The 17,792-nt window shown below is 38.0% G+C and overlaps 1 pseudogene; it reads right to left on the bottom strand.

Annotated features, from left to right (window-relative positions):
- Positions 1 to 200: 200 nt before the first annotated feature.
- On the bottom strand, positions 201 to 581 carry LOC147503359 (mannose-6-phosphate isomerase 1 pseudogene; annotated as a pseudogene).
- Positions 582 to 17,792: the final 17,211 nt, after the last annotated feature.

Raw genomic sequence — 17,792 nt, 5'->3', positions numbered from 1 at the left:
GAAGATATTACTACAAGACAAGTATGAAACTCTTTCGATGTAATCTTTATTCTTAGTAGTATGGTATTTTGGGTAAAATGTTTTTCTAGTAGTATATGTGATTGGTACTTTCACAAGGTGATACATAAGAGGCAGATACATAGAGAGTAAGAAACAACACCAACTCTATAAGATACAAAACTACAATGGTGCTTCTCATTTCACAAGAACTTGATATTTATGCCAGATCTATACAACTGTAGGTCAGATATACAAGCTATGGTTATCTGGGTGTCAGCGGGAACAAAGATAACACTGCCCTCTTTTAATTCTTCGTTGCTGTATGATTCCGTTTGCATTTTCCCTTGTCCAGATGTTACAATGAAAATGGAGGGTCCTGAAATTGCAGGAAATACTGTTGTTGCACGTTGAGGTAGAACACAACAGTCGACCTTAAACTCGTCAAAAGGTGGTGAGTATCTTTTTGTGTATGGATCCAATGGAATTCCTTGCAGAATCTCTGGAAACCCCTGCAAAATACGTGCTAGACATGCTGTTTTTTCCAACACTCGCCCTACTGTATTCACTTGTAATGCTATCATGGCTTCAATGTATTGCGCTGCACGGTATGAAGAGGCAATTCCAATTTTTCTTTAATCAGGCCAATATAGTTCCTAATATTGTTTCTTATAATGTTCTAATTAATACCCATTGTGATGCTGGTGAAGTCGATGTTTCTCTCGATGTCTATGCTCATATTCTTGCTAATGCCCCCTTTGGTCCCCCGTCTGTTACTTATCGCCATTTGACAAAAGGGCTTGTTGAGGTGGATAGGATTTCTAATGCTATGAACCTGTTTAGAGAAATGCTCAATAAGGGTCATGGAACTGACTCCCTTGTTTATAATAATCTCATTTCTGGGTTCCTGGAGTTGGGTAATTTGGAGAGAGCGAACGAGCTCTTTGACGAGCTTCGTGAGCGTTGTCTTGTCTATGATGGAATTGCTAATGCGACTTATATGGAGTGGTTCTTTGAGAAAGGAATGAGGAAATGAGCAATGCTGAATACTTGGATTCCAATATGGTAGTGATCTTAAATGACAGCCGACACTCTTTACACCCAAAGCTAGAAGAGGGCTCCAAGACAACAATCAATGCTTATCTACTACTCTTAGCAAGCTCCAATCCAGTAAATCCTTTCGAAAGTTTAGAGAGGCTGCTAAGGTGCTCTTCTCGGTTTTCCTTAGAGCATATTGGAGTGGTTTTTCATCACGAATTTACTGGATTGGAGCTGGTTCAATCTCATGCCATTTCTGTTGTGCAAGAGGGACAAAGAACTTATGGTTGAAAATGGATCCATCACTTCAATTATTTCATGCAAGCTTCCCAAACTGGTTTTTGATGTGGGGATGGCTGAGCAACATGTAGTGACTTTTGCTGCTGGTTTGTCTTGTGGGGGGCTGAAGCCGTTCTGTGTTGTTCCATCCACATTTCTACAGAGAGCTTATGATTAGGTTATCCTTCTTATTATTCTAAACTTGAGCATGCGTTTGATTAATTAGAGACTTCCGATGACATCTGCAATGTTATATCTATGCTAAACTACTGGTTCTACTTAATCTACTTGGAACAGGAGGAATATTTTCGAGCTTGTAGGTAAGAAAATATAACTTTGCCTTCTCTATGAATTTTTTTTCTCATTAAATACTTATGGTGAGGGATAAAGAAGTCATGATTAGGGATAAAGTAACTTCTGTCGTGAAATAAATCAAATATCCTAAAAGTAATAATGTGATCTTTCTATGCCAACAAAAAACAGCCAAATTCCACTTTCCTTTTCATATGCAAGTAGAATCTGTACCATACTGATCGAACAATTCCATGCACAAATATTGGATAGTTTCACATATTGGATCCACTACATCAATATCCCCCTCATATTCTAGTGCTTTAACATATTTGCTTTAATATCCCAAATGGATACACAAGAATTTCTTGCATAGAATATATATAAATGCATGGTTACTTCTTGATTTCCTCCGTTCTATATTTTTAAAATCTTCTAGTTGGAAGTAACACTCTCTTTCTCTCCCTCAACTTTTTGTTGTGGTCTTAGGTTGTCCATGACGTGGATCGGCAAAAGGTACCAGTGCGGTTTGCAATTTCAAGTGCTGGACTGGTTGGATCTGATGGTCCCATGCTTGGTGGGGCATTTGATATCACATTCATGTCATGCTTGCCAAACATGATTGTCATGGCTCCAACGGATGAGGTTGAGCTTGTAAACATGGTGGTGACTGCTGCCCATGTAGATGATAGACCCATTTGCTTCCGCTATCCAAGAGGTGTCGTTGGTGGGATGAACAACTTTTAATGCAATGGAATACCCCTGGAGGTAATTACTGTACAACGTCTTTCATGTATGGACTTCCGAACACACGCCTGTTTTGTGGACGGTGTCGATGTGAACTTACAGCTGAAATATCTTTGGCATAGCTCATGACACTGGTTCTACTGGTTGCTAGATTGGAAAAGGCAGGGTTCTTGTAGAGGGTAAAGATGTTGCTCTGCTTGGGTACGGGGTGATGGTTCAAAACTGCCTTAGGGCTCGATCTCTTCTTGCCAGCCTTGACATTCATGTAATTGTTGCAGATGCAAGATTTTGCAAGCCCCTTGATATCAAGCTTGTGAAGGAGCTATGCAAAGAACACACCTTCTTCATAATAGTAGAGGAAGGATCCGTGGGAGGATTTGTGTCCCACATTGTGCAGTTTATTGCACTTGATGGAAAAATCAAGGTAATGGTTATCCTGTTTGTATTCAAGGACTTGTATAGGATTTTAGATGCCGTCTTTGAGCATGTTGATAGGTAATGAAGAGGTGCTCTCTTACACTTCCTGAAGCACTGGTGCAGCTTACATGCTATTGGTGTTACTGCCCAAATCATTAACAACTATTTAAATATATTTTTCTGGGTAGACACAAGTTTTAGATTACTCCGCTAGTGATGTAGAAAAATAGACGACAACGTTTTTATTGTAAGTCAACCTCGACCAGCTTTTGGCACAGGGCTGGACCTGATCTTCTGTAGAACTTCCTTTGTCATTCAGGTACTATATTATGTGGATGTTTCATCTATTTATTTTAGGGTTTAGGGTTTAAGGTTTATTTTCCTTTTATAAAATTTGCATTGATTTTCTAGTACAATGTTTCATACTGCAGAAAAAAGAAAACAGAGTGATTTGTTAGGCTGTTATAGGTTCTTGGATTAAATTGATTGCATCAAGCCAGGCTATGATAGGTTCTTGGTTGGGTGACTGTGGTTCTCTTTTGCTTATTTCGATACTGCAAATTAGATTTTGTTGGTATATGTTGGCTCGTTACAATTTTTTGTATATAGTGTAATATTTGTAATTGGAGATGATATTTGTGTGATGAATGTGATTTTAAGATACGTTTTATCTTTATTTGATGATAAATGACCAGGAAAATGGTATTATATTGGGATGATATTGACAATTTTATTTTTTTTATTATTTTGATAAATGGGACTTCACTTTTAAAGTGATTTATAGAGTTATTTCACATCACTTTATAAGTAATTTGGAATTTGAATGAAACGTCACTTCCTAAGTGATGTTAATCGGCCTTATTGATTTCATTTAAAAAGTGATGTTAAACGTTATAACATCACTTGTGGACATCGATTAAAAAGTGATGCAAAGTTATAACATCACTTGTGGACATCAATTAAAAAGTGATGTAAAGTAACATCACTTGTGGACATCGTTTAAAAAGTGATGTGGAAAACCCTGACTTTTCACGTCACCACCAGTTACATCACTTGCAAAAGTGACGTCGTATATTTTTGACATCACTTATGGAGTGATTTTAAATGTCTTTTATGTTATAGTGAAATATCTGGTTTATGGTAGATTGCCTAATTTTTTTATTCTTTGTTTATATTTGCTCTCTTCTAGGATGAAGAAAAAATAGGCGCAAAAGTACATTAGCACTAAGAAGAAGGGCCAGCAAAAAGAAGATAAAAATACAAGAGAAGACGCATGAAAACTATATTTGAAGGGATCAATTGTAATCCTGAAAGGGATCTTGATAAGGTTTTTCATTTATGTTATTTAATTGTATTTGAATTTTATTAATTTTTTGTATGAGAAATGTATTTATTCCCTTGTCATCTTGTTTACTTATTTAGACAGTGCGTTTAACCTGGCCATTGTTTTGAACAGGTGAAAGAAATCCTTGCAAGGAAGGTGGCACAGAGTAACAATTTTTCAAAAGTTGAAACTAAAGTGGCTCATATATGCATTCCAAAGATTACTAAAGTTAAGGGTGAAGGACCCTTCATAAATAAGAGCTCTAAAGTAACTGAGCCAGCTAAGGTATGGGATAAATGTGTGAACTACAGCAGTTCAGAAGATTATGTCACTGAGTATTGGTTGGAAAGGAATTCGCTGAAAGGCATGATATTGGTTACCGATATAATACACTATGGTAATGATTTAAAATTAGATTTGGCAACCTTCTACCTTCTCAAGGGCAGACAATGGCTGAATGATAAGGTTTATAGTATACCTAACTACTAAGTAATTATTTGTAGCTATATGTTAGGCTAACCTGTATATAAATAACACCTTTATTGTGTTTGAAGTTGATTTCTACCTACCTGGAGTTGCTTAGGCGGTGTATTACTTACAGAAGGAAGTCTGTGGTATTGCCACATACAACACCCAATTTTGATACTTACACTATTTTGCCTGAGACATTCTTCCCAGTATTTGTTAAAATGAACACATCCTTTGTTTTTTGGTTTAACAAGCGTGAGAAGAGCTAAATATATGTTTGTTACTTTGTTTTAATTAGAAAACAGGTACGTTTGATGGACTTGTACGAACAAGTGGTGGGCATACTACATGAGACAGGTCTTACTATTGAAGAGAAGATTTCAAAATGTGGGTTGTTGTTCTCATTCGGTCAAAAGATGACATTCAAAGATTTAGTTCAAGAAAATGGAGATGTGCCACATGTTTTGAAATCAAACGGGTTAATGATGGTGTTAGACGTAGGGAAGAACACACATTGGGTCCTTGTTGTCTTCAACTTCTTGACATGGACATCTTATGTGCCTAATTCTTCAAAAGCACCGGAAAGCGACCTAAATTAGAAGTTGAAGGTACTTGGTGTGCTGCTGCCTGTTGGCATATTGTTGCACGATACAAAGTGTATGTTGGATATGCAGTTGGGAAAGGACTGGGAAATTGTGTTTGTAGAGTGCGCTAAACAAAATGATACATGGAATATATGTACTTGCATTTGTCGATTGTGTTATCAGGCATATGCCTGTTGTGTTTAGAAAAGTTCCGTATTTCCTCCGAAAGGCCCTAGCAAAGGACTTAATAGACTGTGGGATTAATAAAGTGGAACTCAACAAGGTCTTATTCAAGAAAGTGCAAATTTGAAGTGGCTATATATTGGATACTCAGCTTCATTGCTCTCCTGGTTCAAATGAGAATGGTGAGTGCTTAGCTTGAGTCATCAAATTACATATATTGATACCTAACTCCTAACTTAATTAAGTGATGATGATACCTTGATGGTCTAGTTCACTGACTTCATACTTTATGACACCTTCATGCACTTTGGCAATGTGACGCTGTTGCTAACCTTTTTGTTTTGGTCTGTTGGTCTTATTTGCCTTTGACAAATTGTTTATGTCAATCTCTTTTTTTATGATTAAACTAGTGTCAATTGCCGTAGGCTCCCTGTTTTTGACCTTCAAATGTAATAGCCTTGTAACTTTGCATGGGTAGGGAGATCAAAGGAATCATGCAAAGAGTTTCCATTAACATGTCCAACTTTGTTACCTACACCAATATATACCTTGGTCTATTCATTGTAGGTTCTTATATATATTTCACATTCATTTATCATATTATTGGCGCACTTTCTCAAAAGTCATAAGAAATTTCTTATGTAGAATAATATGTCCATGCCTATTACCTGATTACCGTGTAAAGGTGCACATCTACTCTCTATTTCATATCTAGTTATAAGAATCTCACTACATTTTTTCAATTGCAGAATTTTTGGTTTTCTTAAAGTGCAAATGTTACAAGTTAGTGAAAATGTCTCCAAGCAGTATATTTTGTATGTAGTAGATCTTTTTTTATGATATGACTATGTATTTTGGACAAGTTTTTTGTACTCATATTTGGGCAAGTTTTTTTTGTTGGATTCGATATGTTTTGTTGGTTTATTTTCATGTGTTGTTTAGCTATTACCAAATTTAAGGTAGGAAGCAGGTCGCATTTAAAATAGTACCAAATTATAAACGTTTTTACTGCACTAAGAGTGTGGCTGATAACAAAAACAATAAGTAGCAGACCACTTTTAGCCATGTTTGAAAGTGTTACAAAAGCTTGAATGCTTGATATTGAATTGAAACCTAAACCAACATATTGACCAGAAATTGATTAGGTCAAGAGCATAAAAAACGTACTTCATTGATTAGGCTATTTCATTAGGACTGCTATTCGATTAGGAGTGCTAAAAACAAAGAAATTGATTATGTTCCCGTTTCATTGCAGTATAACCATACTACATTGTCGTATGATCCGATTTGAAGAACATACATAAGAAACTGGAATCCATAATAAACTGTTATTTGAAAACCTTTTCTATCACTCAACTTTTACATTAACAATGACATACAAGTTCTTAAGCTTCTCTACCAGCGACCCAACCATCTCACTCTGCCCACACAGTTCACATTTAAGCATTGTAAGCCCTTTTCCAGCCAAGTTTGGCAATATCTCAATAAATTCCCTAACTCCTTAACAACCACTTGGATAGGGGATGTCTTTATAAGGACATACGCCTATCCAGTGATCTGTATCACCACAATAACAAGCATCAAAATCACCGTGTAGTTGTTAGAATCCATTGCAGCGAGGGTTGGAGCATATCAAAAACTTGTGCACTCTACCATTTTCATAAACTCCATAACGTGGTATCATAAAACAATTGCAATGTTGTTTGTGGCAATGGGTATTAAGGCATTTGCAATCAAGTGCAGTGTGTTTCCTTGATTCATAGATCTAACATGTGACCTATTAGCCGAATGTAAGCAACGGTTATTTGAAAATTAAAAGGGAGCTGAAAATAAAATGTAAAGAATATTGTATTTGGCCATCACAGTAAATAGAAGGTAATAGAGGAATTAAATGAGGTTTTAGACCCTCTTACCACACCAACAAAATAATTGATTGGGGGAATTGCATGATCTTGAGTAAGTTGAGTTCTGAATGTAAGTGAAGCTTCACCATCTTCGGTAGCTTTGAACGTCCAAGCAGAAGCCATCGAAAAATATATGATGTTGCTAATTTGTCTAATATGCATCCGGTGCACGTGAATATATATATTTTTGGGGGGAACATGCCAATTTATGGGATGCCCTTTTTTTGGTTTTTGGGGAGTCACACCTTTTTCTCAGGAATTCAATACCAAGTATTTCAATCGGATTTCAACTGTCTTTTCAACCCAAGTAACCGATAATTGAACCTTAATATTAAACTGAAATTGTTTTTTGATTTTGGAATCCAAAATTAAAACTCATTAGCTGCGAAGTGTGAAAGAATTGGCTTCGATTTGAATTTTGGGTTTCATAGTGTAGCACTAATAAAGTCTTATTTGTAGTTCCTAAACTTATAGGTAATACTGTTTTCCTCACAACCCAATTTGTTTCATTTTAGTTTGAGATGTTTGATGTACCCTTACATGTTTTGTAGATTGGTTCGTTTGTAGATTGTGTGGTTCGGAATTTAGTGTAAGTTTATTAGGGCTTTAGTTTAATCTTGATTTAGTTTTTCATATAGTGATAAAACATAAAATGAATAGTTTACCTACGAAATGAACGATGAAACTCAAAACGTAAGTAAACTAAATCTATCTTATGTGCCTATTTTTATCAAGAATTCTACTCTCAATCCTATGAGATATAGTGGAGTAGAGTGATTCGTTCCACTCCTAGTCCTTCCGCATGTTGTGTTTTCTAGTCTAATTACTCTACTCTAAGTTTAATGAGAGATTTACGAAGTGGCAACTAGACTACGATGCAACTACCCACAAGATGCAACTAGTCGGTTATCAAAATAACTATGGGAATGCTACGTTGATTCGATGATAAGGAGTTAGAGGGGGATTGATTCCACCATAACACGATTTAATCCTATTAACGATTTAATCGTCGTAATCGAATTGAATCGCTTGAGAACAATTGGTTCTTCCTAATCCGTAATTACACATGGCATTCCTACCAATTCATAACTAGCATGTGAACGATCAAACCCATTCTCATGGTGAACTAATCGTTTCTAGAGTGGAAGGGAAATTACGATGACTCTACGATAATCGGAATCAAGCTTTCATCAAGGCTTCTCAACCCCCTCTAATGGAGGCTTAGCCGAGAATCATTGCGCAATCATTTCCGATTAAATTAAAACTAAACATGATATAAAGAATTGAAATTTACTAATCTAAATTAAACAATAATTAAAATCGAATTAATAACTAAGAATTGAATACCAAGTAATAAATGAAATCAAATCTAACACAATGTAAATGACATGAATAGAAATTGACAAAATAACTATTTTATTTATCTAATCAATCAAGAACAATGATTCAAAGACTTAATCTAAAACAAGAATTGAAAATGGAACTAAAACTTAATTAAAATATTGGAAACTAGATCTAGAATTATCTATATTGTTTAGGTCTAACTAGCTACCATTAACAAAGAGCTAAGCTTTGGTTTTTATAGTTTCAGATCCAAAAATCGTGCATGGGCTTGGAGCCATGTTTTGGGCCAGAGAATCAGGCCCAAAACCCAGTCTTTTCAAATTCAAAAGGCCTCTTCAGCTGCAGTTGGCTTCAACAGACATTTCGTCCACTTTTGCTCCTCTGATTGGGTCAAGGCTTGGACCATTGGAAAGCTCTTTCCGAGTCGGTCGTTTTGACATAAGGTAAGCCCCATTCTGAGGTCTGAGTCCAAAGATACGGCCGAGGAAGTTCTCACGACTTGTCTTGTTTTTACTGCTGTGTAGACTTTTCAGCTTTTGACCGGGCTTTAGGAAGGCTTTGTCTTCTTGAATCTTGGCCTTTAATCATGGAACTACTTAGTAACTGACCCTTGCTCCTTTATCTCGGTTAAGTGGCACATTTCTGCACATAATGGACTTTGAAACCTGGAATGCATAAAAACACGTAATCAGTGTTAACTCTTAATTATTACTCACATAATTGGTCTAAAAGTATGACTATTCTGAGGGGTTAAAACTACAGTTTTGGGCTCTTATCAAACCACCCCCAAACAGCATTTTGCTTGTCCTCAAGCAAAGATGAGAAATTAGAATAAGTGAGCAAAAATAGAGTTGTATCTACTCTCGTTTCGCTGAGTGCAATTGCATTAACCATATGCAACAAGGTCTTAAACCACTAGGAATTCCCTAGTGAACGAGTTATAGCCTCGTGAGAGTTTTCCAGTGAAGGTACTCACAAACTTCATCTATACTACAATGACTAAGAAATAAAACTATTGTCTCCGTATTCATGCTCTAAATTAACTATACCTCTCACTAGCAATGCATATAGAGTAATCAAGTCAAAACCTAAGCTAATATATGCGTAATAATCAATCATCTACAATAAATATATATACAATGAGTAATACTATGAAATGCCAAGCAGGTTCGTTTCTGAAACTCGGAATAGCATCCTTAAGTAGGTTCTCACAATAATAGTCAAGATACAACACTCTGATTTTTCCACTCAAGTTCCGCTACTCCAGTGTGCAGTGGGCACACTTTACCTTACAATCTCAATGACAACAAGGAAGTCGGAGTCGATCAAACACATCTACCACTTACTATTACACTAACATATTCCTAATTGAGCTAGAGGTCTTTATTAGGTGTTGCGGGGAGTAGGAGATGGTTTAAGAAGGAAGGAAATGGATATTCAAAAAGGACAAGTCTGAGATAATAGAGTCTTCATATTATGTAACTAGAGAAAATCTTGTTATTTACTTTTGCTTCTACACTTTGTTTCCATCATTAGCCATTTTTTTTTCTTTTTCTTTTCTTTGGCTTTTGACTCCCTTTTATTCTATTTTTGGAGTTTTTTATTTTATTTCTATTTTTATTTTTCTTTTCTTTATTTTCTGAAGCTATTAACTAACTTTTGTTTACACAAGTTTTTCTCTTCTTCTTTCTTCCTCATTCTATTTTCAGACTTATCTAAATTGGGTAGGTTGAATTTTTTATTTTGTTTTGTTTTGTAAAGGGGTAAAGGATTTGTGGTTTATGAAAGGCTAAAGAAAGGCTCGAGGAGGGGCTTAACTAGCGGAAAATAATTCATAGGTTTGAATTTCTGGCTATATCGATCCAAAGAGGGCCTAAATTCTCGCTTAGGATATGGCATAGTGATCAAGCAAGTGGACGTGTGATTTCTCTATCCGGATTTTACTTCTCCTTTGTGTCATTTCTCAAATGTTTCGCTCATATAAGGCTTTAGGCTATATTCTCACAGGATTTGTAGAATAAGTACTCTAGCCTAGATTTCAGAAACTAACTGCTAACAATCATAGATACTCATATAATATATTTATAGATAGATGCAAAGATTATTACCTACATATTAACCTAAGTTCTTAACAATTATTCTGATGCAAAAGCTACGTGAGACTTTTAGATTGTTAAGAGCATAGAGAAGGAAAACAATACCAATATTCCTAAGTGTATAGCATGAACTTATTTATTTATATTTTTAAATTTTTGAAATTTTAACTAGAAGACAAATGCATATTATACATATCTATATCCTAACAGATGCCTCAATTACACGTGTTTCTATGCCCCCCCCCCCCCCCAAACAAGAAGCATGCTTTGTCCTCAAAGTATTGTAAATAAAAAGGGTAGGAAAAATACCATTGAAACGTGTGAAATTCAGGAACATCTGCAAAACAAAGTTAGAACGTACTAATATAGGAAATAAAAATTGACGTAACTTTATACGAGTTCTACCCATTATGGGGTTAACAAGAATGAAATTGCTTGGGACATAAGCAGACACTAACTAAAATGAAAACTTACCTTATCTCCCGCATTACTCATCATCTTCCTCATCCTCTTCTTCCTTAAAAAAGTGAGGTTCCTTTGCGTCCTGCCATGCCATGATAATTTGCCAGGCTTCCCGCCATTTATCATCTATTATTGCTAACCTATTAAGAGCCACTTGGTCTGACGGGGTGTAGGGTGCAACGATGAGGTTGTATCCTCCACCCTTGCCAAGTCATCATTGCACGGAAGGATCGAATAATACTATTGGTGGGGTAAATGCGATTAATCGGCCGAAATCCAATCCGTGAAAGCGTGTACAAAAAAATAGGAAAGAAACATAGCATAACGGGGAAACTAGAACAGGCATAAGAAGGAACTTATGCCTCATGCTATGGGATCGAGCTAAACTAGACATCAAGGTTCGGGAAGGTCATGACACATACGCCCCGTGGCTAAAGCAAGGAAAACGCTGCAAGTGGCATCATTCACGTAAGAAAACGCCATTCCCCTAAAATGTTTAGCATGATCCAAAACATAACAGTTCCTATGTTCATGGACAGGCTACCAAAAGCGACATTATAGTCTCCTTGGTCCTCGATACGGAAAATGTCCGCCCCATACGACTCATGCAAAAACTCATAAGTGTAGACATACATATTATCTACCCAATAACACCATGGGTCTTGTATTTCAGCGGGCATAGCAAGTCCAAGAACAAATGCTAGCAAGAACCTAGTAATTTCCATTGGTTCATTATCAATGTTGATGGAGAACACTTGTTCTCCATCTGGTCTTTCAAAGAAAATGCAGTTATCGTAAAAATAAGATGCTAGTGTTGGAGAATAAAGTGCATCAGGTCTTACCATAAGCGGCTCCCAACCAACGTATGTGATAGCTTCGCGAAACCAAGCACCATAAGTAGTGCTTTGGAACAAATCTACGAAAGACTGTTCCGGTATCAATGTTGGAGATGTCATCTCAAAATTATGCTCTGGAATAGCTGCGAATGATCCGGAAACTACCCGCAGAAAACTGGAATTTTTCAGGTCCACGGAAGTCAGGGCGCTCTCTTAGGGCGCGAGTGCGCTCTGAAGAATTGGAATTCCAGTGTTTGAGTGCGGGGTCGCTCACCTTGAAAAGCGCTCGACAAAAACTGAAAAAATTGCAGGCCTTGAAAGTGCTGCCTCGAGTGCACTGAAAGTTCTTTGAAACTTCGGAAAATGAGACGAAACGTGGGATTCATGGGAGTGAACGGTGAGTTATGGAGGTTAGGTGTATTGTGAGTTGTGAGTGTAGAATGTATGAAGTTTATATAGGTTTTAAGTTGCTAAAACGGATCGGGAAGTTGCCAAAAGGTTTTTACGGCAGTTTCCGGATATACCAAAATTTCCAAACCCGAAAACGGAAACAACTCATTTTCTTGATTTTAAAACAAACCTAGTATCTTTTAGGTTGAATTAATGATAGAATCTACCTATTTAATTGATATTTCATCCTACCATGATACTTATTCATAGATATGCCTAAACGGCCATATTTTCACCTTGACTCTGCAATAAATTCTAAGACGAGGGTCATATAAAAATCATGCTGGAATAGATAAAATCACCCCCAAACAATTTGGGAAGGTGGGATCAATATTAAACAACCACGCATAATGAAAATAACCACATTATTTTAAAATTTTCATTCGAAGTACATTTCACTACAAAATTCAAATTACGGAAATAAAACTTACATGAAAATAAATGACAACAATGAAACTACAAATAAAAATAGAGCATCAAACTATACTATCCCTAATCACTCCTGTACTGGTAGCGGAGGGGACAAGCTCAGGAGATGGCTCCTGAGCTCCCGATGGGCCAGCACCATCCGTCCTTCGGCGATGATGCTCGTGCCTCGATGGTGTGTCCTCAGACGGAGAATCCCCATGAGGTGGGAATCCTGTAAGCATCTCGGCCCGAAACTGGCGCTGAGCTTCTAGCTCGGCCCTCATCTGTTCCCACCTCTCATCCTCTCTCTGTGTACGGATCTCGAAGTTATGATGCATCGTTGCCTGTCGAGTCCGGAGGTCTTCGCAGATAGTGTTGAGCGAACGCATGCCACGATGAATCACAGCCATGCGTTCTGCATCTGACCAGCACCTCTCCAAGGCATCCGCATCAAAACACGTCAAGTCCTCCTCATCCTCCGAGGCATTCTCATTTCCCCCATCATACTCCTCAGCATTCTCGTTTCCCCCATCCTCCTCGTCTTCTTCTCTATCCTCAGCCAACCTCCAAACTCGTTGGACACACTCCTTATAGATGTGAGGGTTTCGGTGTAGGGTGATGTATGTCCTATCAGACGCCTGAGCTGCTCTCAACTTCAGCATGATCTTGGTTATCAACACAGGGAGAGGTGCAACAGACTTCCCTACTCCCCTAATCATGCTAAGTAAAAACTCCAAGATCTGAAAGCGGTACTTACGCTCACGGAGTATCCATAAGATGTGGAGGCAGTTCAGGCTGATATCGCTGACCTTCTCCTTCCCAGGATGTTCCGACCAATCCCACTGAGCTGCAGCCAGCTGGTTAGTCCTAAGGGATGCCTGGCGAACACAATGCGATCTCGCATTGTAGTTCCCTTCTGTAACCGTCACGTTCATCAATGGCTCTACCCCATTATATTGGGACTCCTGCAACGTGACATCCAGATGGATTCTAGGCGGAATGCCTAGAATCTCAGCCAACAACCCCGTCGTCACTTCCTTCCTCCTCTTCGCCACCACAACAAAAATCCTAGTCCCTTCCAACTCCCTCGTATTGTAGAACCGTCGGACTAAGTCCTCGTGGTAATAGGCTTCAGTCGAGTACCACAAGCTATTCGGTCTCATCGATCATTTTCCATCACCGTAAAAACGGCGTGGAAGTGGTCGCCAGTAAAAGCTTGCTCTGGCAAAATTCGACGTTGTTGAGCCATTTTAGTGTTTGGAATGTAGTGGGGGTTTAAATGGGATGTGGTGGTGGAATTTGTATCGACCGACTGAAGCAAACAGTGGTGGTGGCGCGACGGTGGCGCGACAGCACCAAAATTTTTAATTTAATTTGATTTTCCGATGGTTTTTGTTGATGTAAATCGGTGTAGGGTGTGGGGCAGTGCGGTTGGAGTCGATTTGGGTTGGGTCTTGATTGTGGGCGTGGGTAAATTTAGTTTTCTTTTTAATTTTATTTTGTTTTAGGTTTTTGGAGCTTTGGTGGCATTAATGGCGGTTTGGAGAAGATGAACGCGACTGTTGAAGGTAAGGGCGCGGGTGCGCTGTCGGTGGGCGCGGGTTGGGCCCAAGCCCAATTCGAAATTTGTGAATTTTTTGATTTTTTTGCGAAACTTCAAATCAAAATTGCCGCTTCATTACCGGTCCGATTTTTGCGAATGAGATATGAAAATGATCAGGAGAGAATTTCCAATTCAATGATCCATAAAACACTCTATTCCAACTGTGAATGACATATAAGATAGTGGAAAACGCCTCGAAGTGTGTGCATGACGTACGTTATGCGAACAACTGAACTCTAAATTCATAGATTATGTCAACCCGAATCGGAATACAATTAAACAGCCTAAGCAAATCTAAATGGGACATAAAACATTTTAGGGCGGAACATTTAACACCCCACCCCAAACAAATTTTTACAACGAAGCTTAGAAAATTTGTTTTAGCGATGGGTCTTTTAAAGTCGATTCGAGACTTCCTAGAATACTATGTTTATTATTTAATATTTTTTTTTCTTTTATAAGGAAAAACAATGAGCAAGAAAGACATAATTCACCCGTAGAAACATGACTCAAAAATCCAAGAAAAACATGTAAGAGTGGAAAAGCGTGAATTATGTTAATCGTGGACTTAGGATCCGTACTTACAGCCACACACTCGTAGGGAGGGGCCGGTTACCTTAATGGTGCACTCACCAATATATGGAAATGAAAGGAAATGCACCAAACACAAAAGTTGAGTCGTTTTTATAGTCGGATACTCGAGACTTTATCTAAACATATGTATGTACATGCAGTTTATCATATATCAACAACCCGAAAAATAGTTGTGGATCATTCCATAAATAAATATCACAGAAAACATATCCAAACACAATCAAGCACCAAGATTTCCTATGACGCAACCTAGTAAAATGAAAGTTTAAGTCGGATAACCCTATTACTTAACCTAGCATGCACCTTCTTTTTCATTTTTGAACGAGAGGGTGTCCTAGTGAATAAGTGTGGAAGAGTGAATGGTTGTGTAGAATATGGTGGATATGGGTAAGTTGTAGAAGGAAAGCATGGAAAAAATGAGGATGTGGGTTTAGCACAAAACTCATTCATAGTGTAGGTACGGACTGTCTCAAGTCTTAAAATGAAGGTGTCAAATGCTTTTGTCTTCTAAAGTATTTGTTTTCTAGGTGAATTTAAAAAATTAAGAAGCACAGAAGAAACAACCGGATCGAGTGCAAACTCGAGATTCCTTTGAAAGGGTGGAAGGAGGGAAGTCGAGTTGGATGTTGTGGAAAGTAGTTCTTGATAGGGTGAATCATGACCTGCTCTAAGAAACTCATCGAATTGCTCATCTAGATTGGTCATATCCTCGTTACTATGATAGTCCTCTACATCTTTGAGAAAGTCATCTATCTCATCCTCATCCGTAATATGTGTATCGACTAGTGTAGGGATGGAAATGTTGGAGTCTGAACTTCCGAAGGAAAGAAATTTGGGCATATGATTATCAGGGAATGTGTTGTTGAAATAATCTCGAGCAAAGCTCTCGATCATGCTAACCTCTCCATCCATAGACGAATCGGGTAACTGTGTCTTTGTTTTAAAAACATTGACTTCAACAGCAAGATGGCCAAAAGACATGGACATTGAACCATCGTGGCAATTAATGAGCACATTGGCAGTTGCCAAGAAAGGACGCCCTAAGATGATCGGGACAGAGTCGTTAACGACTTCTGTATCGAGGATGACAAAATCAGCCGGATAGTAAAAATCCTGAATTTTTACCAGAACATTTTCGACGACACCCTTAGGATACTTAATAGACCGATTAGCTAATTGCAACGTCATTTTAGTGGGTTGCATCTCGTCTAGACCTATTTGTCTATACAAATAAAACGGGAGTAAGTTAACACTAGCCCCCAAGTCTAATAACGCGTCGTCAGTATAAGAATCTCCTAAGGTGCATTATGCGATAGGGCGACCGGGGTCCTTGTACTTAACAATTCCATTATGTTCGGATAAAGTTGGGAATTGTTCGCATTTAAAAAGGTCTTTTGGTATATTGGTCTTACGCCTAGTAGTACACAATTCCTTAAGAAACTTAGCATGGTGTGGTAGCTTTTTAATAGCTCCGAGGAAGGGAAGGTTTATAGTTAGATTCTTGAAAACATCCCTAATCTCCTCATAATTTGTATCCCTAGTTAACACGGCTAATTTTTGTGGAAACAGTTGTTTCTGTCTATATTTAGCAATTGTATCGCCTGGATGTTTAACCGTGGCTTTCTGTTTCTTAGGTTGTGTTGTAACTGGTACCTCTACAGTGGTAGGCTCTTCAGTTTCTATTTCAGTATCTAGTAAAATAGCAGGTGTAGGGTTATTGGTGGGGTAACTATAGGCATAGTTACTTTGTTATCAACCACTCTGCCAGAACGGAGAGTGGTGATGGCATTTAGCTCACCTACATTTTCATATTCATTACTAGTATTATCGGTTACCTCAAACGCTGTATTTGTTATTTTATGATTAGGTATTTCGTGACTTGGAAACACACCTTTGGGTTGGGCTTTATCTTGAGCCAACTGTTGGGTTAAATTATTAACGGATTGTAGAAGCTGTTGGTTAGATTGAGCCATGGTTTGGAAAAGTTTTTGGCTTACTTGTATGAAGGTGTCAAGGCGATCGGTTGTGTGGGTGTAGTAGTCACGTGGTGGTGTATTTGGAACTATTTCACGTGAATTATTTATGGGTGGATTTTGATAATTATTATTAATTACCGGAACGATACCTCTATTAGCATTATAATTATTATAACTACCTTGACCTTGTGCTTGACCTTGTCGAGGTTGCACTTGGTTGTTATAATTATTAAAATTACCCTGACCCTGTCCTTGTCGTGGTGGAGCTTGGTTAAAACTTTGTGTTGGCCTAACATATTGATTATTGTACCCTGGAGGTGTGACGTGTTGGTTATTTCTCCAACCGAAGTTGGGATTTTGTCTCCAAGGACCATTAGGTTCACTATTAATCGAACAAGCCTGTTCATAAGCTATAGAATAGTGGGAGTCGGGATGTTCAAGGCTCCAACAGAAACTACATGGATTTGAATTTACGTTCATGACGGGGATAGGCTTTTGTTGAACAGAAATGGCCTCTACCTTTTTAGTAAGTGATTCGATTAGAGTTTTAAGCTCGGGATCATGTTTAATTTCAAACATACCGGCGGCCTTAACTGTATTTGATGAACTAGCGGAGCGGTGGATATCATCACCCCCCCCAGTTGTTATTTCGCTTAGTTTGATCCTCTAAAAATTTATAAGCCTCCGAGGCTCCTTTGCTTAAGAAACTACCCCCATTCATTATGTCTAGGACTTCTTTATGGTGGTGTAGAAGTCCTTTGAAAAAGGCACGAACTAACGTGTCTTTCGCT

This window comes from Coptis chinensis, chromosome 4 (genome assembly GCF_015680905.1).
Source record: "Coptis chinensis isolate HL-2020 chromosome 4, ASM1568090v1, whole genome shotgun sequence".
In the NCBI taxonomy this organism is placed as follows: Eukaryota; Viridiplantae; Streptophyta; class Magnoliopsida; order Ranunculales; family Ranunculaceae; genus Coptis; species Coptis chinensis.
Note: the sequence above shows the minus strand (reverse complement) of the source record. Positions and strands in the feature narration are given on the sequence as shown.